Genomic DNA, 8,966 nt, shown 5'->3' with positions numbered 1-8,966 from the left:
AGTAACGGTAAAGTTTGGATGAATATTATGGACCGTACTCAAATGGGGACATACTAATGTGGGGACAGGGCACCTACGCTGGGCTGCAGCCCCGACAGCAGAGTTGCAGGGCTTCAGACTGCACTGAAACCTCCCTTTTGTTTTCAGAGTAACTCCAAAACAAATCCCAGCACTGTCACAGCCTGGGTAGAGCACAGCAAAGGAGCCCCAAACCTTTCAGCTCCCTTTCTAGACCCCTCAGATAACTCCAAGAATCCTCCCTCCCTTTAGCAATCTCACCCTCTCCCTGGGCGGCTAGGACTGTAGGCTTCTTCTTGGCCATGAGCTCTCCATCCCGCTCTCAGAGCTCTCACAGAGCTCAGGCATCTTCAGCTCTACCTGATATGGCTTCTCAAGCATCCACCTGCCTTTGCATCACATGCATCTCCCTGCCTTTGCTTTGGAAGCATGCACATGCTTCCCTTTGCTAAGCAAGCCCACAGCTGCATTAGCTTTGCATGCATCTGCCTGCCTTTGCTTTGCAAGTACCTTCCTTTCCATGGCCTACGAAGAGGTCTGTTCTTTATTAGCAATGCCTCTGTACACACTGAAAACCACGAGGAAGAGTCCATGACACAAAGTCAGAGAGATTCTTGGGGCACAAGGGACCATTTCACAAGAACAAGCTCCCTGCCATCTACGTGAACACTGTTCCATTCCTGCAGCACCGTTAGCCAAGTCGGGGCTGTCCCACACAGATCAGTCACTTCCACTGCTAACTCTCTCATGTAACTTGTGATAGGATTCAAGGGAAGTTGCACCAGGGGAGATTCAGGCTGGATGTTAGGAAAGACTACTTCTCCAAAAGAGTGGTCAGGTACTGCAATGGGCTGCCTAGGGAGGTGGTGCAGTCACCCACCCTGGAGGTGTTCAAGGAACATTTAGGCATCGTGTGGAGGGGCATGGATTAGTGAGAACTGTTGGTGATAGGTGGACGGTTGGACTGGATGATCTTGTAGGTCTTTTCCAACCTTGGTGATTCTAGAATTCTAAGCCCTTGCTAATTGACCTATCATGGCTATTACCATTTTCAAGACCTGCTACTTCATGTGGGCAGATGAATTTCTTAGCTACTTCCCTCCTGCCCCAATGGTGGTCACACTGCATGATCCCCACTTGACAGGCTGGAACAGCAGCAAGTTGTACGTCTGGGTTTTTCAAGTCCCTTTTAATTTCAGGAGAGAATAGAACAGCCTGAACAAAAAGGGTGCAGCGGGGCTCTCTCTAGGACGCCTGTTGTCTCAGCAGATTTCACAGTTACTTAAAATGCACACAGCACCTACAAAACCATCGTGCTCAAACAAGGAAAGAAAACAAGTCCACGATGCCGTGAAGGGCTCCTAACTCTTAGTAGGTGATACCTGCTCCGTGGGCACAGGATGCACACAAATTGCTCCTCATCTCTTCCCCATCCCCCATCCACCCCCCACTCCCCCCATAATTTCCACAGGCATTTAGAGACGCCGCGGAAAGACAACATAAGGCTTGTGGAGAAGACTGGATGTACATGAGGTTTTTCCCTTCCCTGGTGCTAGAGCACTGCTTGTCTAGATGATGAATACTGTTCATACAAGCACCAACCAAGCACGGCAACAAACAACTGAAATGGTATTTCCCCTGCAAATCAAGCAGCATGTCCAAAGATCTCACCTTAGAGACTTGCCAAAAAGGCCAGAACCATTACTTCCTTTTGGCAGGCTTACTCACAGAACAGCAGGCTTCTCTTCACCGTGCATCACATGGACACAGACTGTGCAAGGAGGACAATTTCACCTGAGCACCTCACCATAAACGTTCCCTCCACCCTGCTTTTCTGCAGAGATACAAGGATAAAAACCTCAGTTCCTCCAAGCAATGACTGGAAGGAACTCTGGAAAATTCTCCATTTGAAACCAGCACCTTTATGGTCTTGGTTCCTGACTGCTCCTTTGGATCACCTTTCAGGTACAGTGTAAGAGGTTCTCTTGTACAAATCTATCTACCTTGGTACCTTTTTCCACCCCAAAACTAATTCAGACAGAGTTGTGATGCAGACGTTGGACACTGAGAAGAGAAAATATAGGTAAGAAGAAGGTACGGGTAAGGAAGAAGTGCAGAAGATGAAAAGCACGATAGGATACAGGCAAGACAGCAAGAGAGATGAGCAGGAGCAGAGAGAACAAAGGTAAGAGACTATGAGAAGGATAAAAGCAGAAGGAGAACAGACAAGAAAGAAACAAGCGCAGAGAAGAAGAAAAAGGATGGAGGCAGACAAGGAGACAAGCAGACAAGGAGAAAAGCAAAAGAGGTATTAGCAGATACAGAGAAGACCAAAGCAGAAGTGATTTGTGAGGCACAATCGTTGAGGCAGGAGGTAGAAGTATTCCTTTGTGTGTCCACACAAAGTTATTGAGGAGGAACGAGGCTGCTCTCCCACTAAAGCTGAAATGAAAGGTTCAGAACTATCACTCGTGGATTCTTTTTGCTAAACTCATATGTTGGTTCTTAAACTGATGTGCTAAGCCCTGCTGCTGAACAGAGCACCCCACATCAATCCCTGCTTTTCCATCAGGATTATGATGTTCACATTCTAATCCTCACCACCTTTGACTTTTCATGCTTAGAGACACATCTTCAACATCCAATCACGCTACAAGGAAGGATGCACATGTACAGCGATTGCACACACCATTTCCACAGATAACTTCTTTAGCCACTGCAATTTGGGAAGCCAGGAAGTCATGTTGGTTTCACTTCCCCTTGTCTTATGTTGTGCAGTATTTCAGTTTGGTGCCATATCTTATCTACATCTGCTTCAATCCCCTTTCACCACCCCCTCCCCCCCCTTCAAGTCGTCCCATTTTCTCCCCTAGATTCATCCCCCCCACCCTCTTGTCCCTTCTATCTGACCCTCAGAATTCCCCGTTCCCTCAAGTACCCCTGCTCCAATTCCCCCATTCAATCCCGTATTGATCCCATATCCCAAAATACAAAGAAACGCTACCAACAGAACACCAACGAAATAGGATTTAACGTCATGGCAAAACAGAGATGACAACTGACAAACAAAAAACAAGAAAAAACAAAAAGCAAACACAAAAGAACACACAAAAAACACTAAGACATCATTGAACAACATCCTGGAGGCATCGGCTTCAGGCCAGGCAGAGCACAGAGCATCACAGCGCAGATGACATCAGCCGGGTTCCGGGAACCTTTATGCTGTCACAGTGCGTTTCCATGAGGACAGAGGGCCCTGCCCAAGTACAGCCGGCAGCTGGGTCCAGGCACCTCCAGTGTGAGCTGCGCTGCCTGCAGCTGCTCGCCATACCCTGTGCCTCAGAGTAGCCCCGGCAGCAGACGAGCTCAGCTTGATCCTGCTCTGGGTTGTGGTCAAGTGTTCCTGTTTGGTGTGATTGGTGAGTACTGAGATAACCTTCTGGGTTAAGCTTTAGACTTCCTAGATCGGTTAGGCTTAAGACTTATGTGTCAAGCGTTACGCATCTGGGTCAGGTTTAAAGGTTACCCTTCTGGGTGAGGGCGAAGCGTTAAGGCAAACGGTTTTGGGTTTGTGTCAACGGTTTCTCCCTGGGTTTAGGCAAACCCTAACCCAAATGGAAACCCTTAATTCATAATCCAAAACGGCAACCATTAAACCAAACCAAAACTGGGAACCCATAACTCTTACCCCTTACCCAACACAGTAATCCTTTACCCCTTCATAATGGGGTAACCCATTACCCAAACTCATAACAACTAAAACTAAACAAAAGAGAAACCGATAACACAAATACAAAATGTTGTCACTGCCTGGGATGAACGGAGAGCAGCGGATGTAGTCCACCTTGATTTCAACAAGGAATTTGATACTGTATCCAAAAACATCCTTATAACAAAGCAGAAAAAGTGTGGGATACATGAGGGGACATTGAGATCGGTTGAAAACAGGCTGACTGGCAGAGCAGTCAGACAATATAAAAGCTAAGAAAATCTAAGGAGAGAACATGGAGAAAAAAAAAACAGAATAAAAGAAGCAAAGAAGAAAGTAGAACACAGCAAAGCAATGCCGGAAAACCAAGAGCCAAGGAACAAAATGAAGAACAAAAAGGAAAGCAAACCAAAAAAAAAAAACAAACATGACATTAACAATGGACAGCTAAGGAGCACTACAGAAAAAAAAACCAAAGAGAACAAAGGAAAGCAAACCAAAAAGAGACAATACACTGAAAGAAAAAGAACCAACCAAAAAGAAAAATAAGCACCAAAAACCCAAACCAAAGGAGCAGGAAACAAAAGCCAAAAGGAAAAGAAAAGGAGCCAAGTAAACCGGGAGAAAAAGTACAAAAAAAAGCAAGGGCATTGACTGCAACAATATGGCAAAGCAAAAAATTCAGAGCAACACAGTGAGACAATATAAAAGCTAACAAAACCTAAGGGGAGAGCATGGAGGGAAAAAAAAAGTAAACCAGAGTGAAAGTCAAGAAGCAAGTTTGAAAGTAGGGCAAAGTAAAGCAATGCCCGAAAACCAAGAGCCAAGGAACAGAATGAACAACCAAAAGGAAAGCAAACCAGAAAAAACAAACAAAGATGAAATGAACAAAGCAGAGCAAAGGAAAAGGAGCAATAGAGAAAGCAAAACCAAGTAGAAAAAAGAAAGCAAACCAATGTGACCAATGGAAAAACAGACAATGAAGGGAAAGACAAAGAACCAAAGCCCACCAACAGAACAGCAAAGCAATCGGATTCAATGAGACAGAAAAGCAAAGGTGACAAGAGACTGCGGTGCCGGCAAAAACTCACCATCCGTGCCTGGGAGGAGGACAGGGTAGCTACTGGGCATGCTGCCACCCCCAGCAGAGATGCACGTCCTCAGCTGATGCCCGTGGAGGAGTCTGCGGCTGCAAGCAGGACAAAACATCTCTCTGGAGGAAGGGAAAGCGCTGGTGGTCATGCCGAGGAGGAGGTCAGGGTAGCTACCGGGCACGGATGCTGCCAGGCATCTGAAGAAACGCCTCAAGTCCACATTGAGGACAGAGGCAAGGACAGGGAGGATGTAAGAATGAACAATCCAGAAGGCTAACGTCAGGTAAGTAAAGGCAAGGTAAGAGGAAGGAAGCAGCCATGGGGACGAGGAAGGAGGAAGAACGTAATGAAAGCAAAAGAAAAAGAAGAGAATAGAGAAGGCATACTACCAGAATGCAAAGGCATGGTCTGGAAAGAAAAAGAACCAACCAAAATGAAAAATAAGCACTAGAAAGCAAAGCCAAAGGAGCAGGAAACAAAAGCCAAAAGGAAAAGAAAAAGAGCAAAGTAAACAAAGGGAAAAAGTACCAAAAAAAAGCAAGGGCGTTGACTGCAACAATATGGCAAAGCAAAAAATTCAAAGCAACACAGTGAGACAATATAAAAGCTAACAAAATCTAAGGGGAGAGCATGGAGGAAAAAACAAGTAAACCAGAGAGAATGTCAAGAAGTAAATTTGAAAGTAGGGCAAAGCCAAGTAACGCCCAAAAACCAAGAGCCAAGGAACAGAATGAACAAACAAAAGGAAAGCAAACCAAAAAAAAACAAACGAACATGAAATGAACAAAGCAGAGCAAAGGAAAAGGAGCAGTTGAGAAAGCAAAACCAAGTAGAAAAAAGAAAGCAAACCAATGTGACCAATGGAAAAACAGACAATGAAGGGAACGACAAAGAACCAAAGCCCACCAACAGAACAGCAAAGCAATCGGATTCAATGAGACGGCAAAGCAAAGGTGACAAGAGACTGCGGTGCCGGCAAAAACTCACCATCCGTGCCTGGGAGGAGGACAGGGTAGCTACTGGGCATGCTGCCACCCCCAGCAGAGATGCACGTCCTCAGCTGATGCCCGTGGAGGAGTCTGTGGCTGCAAGCAGGACAAAACATCTCTCTGGAGGAAGGGAAAGCGCTGGTGGTCATGCCGAGGAGGAGGTCAGGGTAGCTACCGGGCACGGATGCTGCCAGGCATCTGAAGAAAAGCCTCAAGTCCACGTTGAGGACAGAGGCAAGGACAGGGAGGATGTGAGAATGAACCGTCCAGAAGGCTAACGTCAGGTAAGTAAAGGCAAGGTAAGAGGAAGGAAGCAGCCATGCGGACGAGGAAGGAGGAAGAACGTAATGAAAGGAAAAGGAAAAGAGGGGAAAAGAGAAGGCATACATTCAGAAAGCAAAGGCATGGTCTGGCAAGAAAAAGAACCAACCAAAAAGAAAAATAAGCACTAAAAAGCAAAGCCAAAGGAGCAGGAAACAAAAGCCAAAAGGAAAAGAATAAGAGCAAAGTAAACAAAGGGAAAAAGTACCAAAAAAAAGCAAGGGCGTTGACTGCAACAATATGGCAAAGCAAAAAATTCAAAGCAACACAGTGAGACAATATAAAAGCTAACAAAACCTAAGGGGAGAACATGGAGGAAAAAATAACAAACCAGAATGTAAGACAAAAAGCAAATTTGAAAGTAGGACAAAGCAAAGAAACGCCCAAAACCAAGAGCCAAGGAACAGAATGAACAACCCAAAGGAAAGCAAACCAAAAAAAACAAACAAAGATGAAATGAACAAAGCAGAGCAAAGGAAAAGGAGCAGTAGAGAAAGCAAAACGAAGGGAACAAAGGAAAGCAAACCAATGTGATGCAATGGAAAAACAAACACAATAAATGGAAAGACAAAGAACCAAAGCCCACCAACAGAACAGCAAAGCAATCGGATTCAATGAGATAGAAAAGCAAAGGTGACAAGAGACTGCGGTGCCGGCAAAAACTCACCATCCGTGCCTGGGAGGAGGACAGGGTAGCTACTGGGCATGCTGCCACCTCCAGCAGAGATGCACGTCCTCAGCTGGCGCCAGTGGAGGAGTCTGTGGCTGCAAGCAGGACAAAACATCTCTCTGGAGGAAGGGAAAGCGCTGGTGGTCATGCCGAGGAGGAGGTCAGGGTAGCTACTGGGCACGGATGCTGCCAGGCATCTGAAGAAAAGCCTCAAATCCACACTGAGGACAGATGCAAGGACAGGGAGGATGTAAGAATGAACCGTCCAGAAGGCTAACGTCAGGTAAGTAAAGGCAAGGTAAGAGGAAGGAAGCAGCCATGGGGACGAGGAAGGAGGAAGAATCTAATGAAAGCAAAAGGAAAAGATGAGAACAGAGAAGGCATACTACCAGAATGCAAAGGCATGGTCTGGAAAGAAAAGGAACCAACCAAAAAGAAAAATAAGCACTAGAAAGCAAAGCCAAAGGAGCAGGAAACAAAAGCCAAAAGGAAAAGAAAAAGAGCAAAGTAAACAAAGGGAAAAAGTACAAAAAAAAGCAAGGCTGTTGACTGCAACAATATGGCAAAGCAAAAAATTCAAAGCAACACAGTGAGACAATATAAAGCTAACAAAATCTAAGGGGAGAGCATGGAGGAAAAAACAAGTAAACCAGAAAGAATGTCAAGAAGCAAATTTGAAAGTAGGGCAAAGCCAAGCAATGCCCGAAAAGCAAGAGCCAAGGGACAGAATGAACAACACAAAGGAAAGCAAACCAAAAAAAGCAAACGAACATGAAATGAACAAAGCAGAGCAAAGGAAAAGGAGCAGTTGAGAAAGCAAAACCAAGTAGAAAAAAGAAAGCAAACCAATGTGACCAGTGGAAAAACAGACAATGAAGGGAAAGACAAAGAACCAAAGCCCACCAACAGAACAGCAAAGCAATCGGATTCAATGAGACGGCAAAGCAAAGGTGAGAAGAGACTGCGGTGCCGGCAAAAACTCACCATCCGTGCCTGGGAGGAGGACAGGGTAGCTACTGGGCATGCTGCCACCCCCAGCAGAGATGCACGTCCTCAGCTGGCGCCCGTGGAGGAGTCTGGGGCTGCAAGCAGGACAAAACATCTCTCTGGAGGAAGGGAAAGCGCTGGTGGTCATGCCGAGGAGGAGGTCAGGGTAGCTACCGGGCACGGATGCTGCCAGGCATCTGAAGAAAAGCCTCAAGTCCACGAAGGATGTAAGAATGAACAATCCAGAAAGCTAACATCAGGTAAGTAAAGGCAAGGTAAGAGGAAGGAAGCAGCCATGGGGACAAGGAAGGAGGAAGAACGTAATGAAAGCAAAAGGAAAAGATGAGAACAGAGAAGGCATACTTTCAGAATGCAAAGGCATGGTCTGGCAAGAAAAAGAACCAACCAAAAAGAAAAATAAGCACTAGAAAGCAAAGCCAAAGGAGCAGGAAACAAAAGCCAAACGGAAAAGAAAAAGAGCAAAGTAAACAAAGGGAAAAAGTACAAAAAAAAGCAAGGGCGTTGACTGCAACAATATGGCAAAGCAAAAAATTCAAAGCAACACAGTGAGACAATATAAAAGCTAACAAAATCTAAGGGGAGAACATGGAGGAAAAAATAACAGAACAAACCAGAATGAAAGACAAAAAGCAAATTTGAAAGTAGGACAAAGCAAAGCAACGCCCAAAAACCAAGAGCCAAGGAACAGAATGAACAACCAAAAGGAAAGCAAACCAAAAAAAACAAACGAAGATGAAATGAACAAAGCAGAGCAAAGGAAAAGGAGCAGTAGAGAAAGCAAAACGAAGGGAACAAAGGAAAGCAAACCAATGTGATGCAATGGAAAAACAAACACAATAAACGGAAAGACAAAGAACCAAAGCCCACCAACAGAACAGCAAAGCAAACGGATTCAATGAGACAGAAAAGCAAAGGTGAGAAGAGACTGCGGTGCCGGCAAAAACTCACCATCCGTGCCTGGGAGGAGGACAGGGTAGCTACTGGGCATGCTGCCACCTCCAGCAGAGATGCATGTCCTCAGCTGGCGCCCGTGGAGGAGTCTGTGGCTGCAAGCAGGACAAAACATCTCTCTGGAGGAAGGGAAAGCGCTGGTGGTCATGCCGAGGAGGAGGTCAGGGTAGCTACCGGGCACGGATGCTGCCAGGCATCTGAAGAAA

General features: G+C 45.7%; 2 long non-coding RNA genes across 10 annotated transcripts; one reads left to right on the top strand and one right to left on the bottom strand.

Annotated features, from left to right (window-relative positions):
- Positions 1 to 3,027: 3,027 nt before the first annotated feature.
- On the bottom strand, positions 3,028 to 8,959 carry LOC122162331. Of its 9 annotated transcripts, none has more exons than XR_006169470.1 (6): positions 8,758 to 8,959; positions 7,786 to 7,883; positions 6,799 to 6,896; positions 5,809 to 5,906; positions 4,819 to 5,030; positions 3,028 to 3,421 (listed from the first exon to the last, which is right to left on the bottom strand). It is a non-coding gene; the product is annotated as an uncharacterized LOC122162331 (long non-coding RNA). The 9 variants fall into 9 exon arrangements; XR_006169473.1 differs by having other exon boundaries at positions 4,819 to 5,018; XR_006169475.1 differs by having other exon boundaries at positions 4,819 to 4,916.
- Positions 4,329 to 8,252, top strand: LOC122162333. Its single transcript, XR_006169477.1, has 2 exons — positions 4,329 to 5,104; positions 8,049 to 8,252. It is a non-coding gene; the product is annotated as an uncharacterized LOC122162333 (long non-coding RNA).
- Positions 8,960 to 8,966: the final 7 nt, after the last annotated feature.

The sequence above is a fragment of the Centrocercus urophasianus genome, unplaced genomic scaffold (genome assembly GCF_019232065.1).
Source record: "Centrocercus urophasianus isolate 14NV4802_14NV808 unplaced genomic scaffold, USGS_Curo_1.0 seq_20, whole genome shotgun sequence".
Lineage (NCBI taxonomy): Eukaryota > Metazoa > Chordata > Aves > Galliformes > Phasianidae > Centrocercus > Centrocercus urophasianus.
This window is presented reverse-complemented; position numbering and strand designations above follow the sequence as displayed.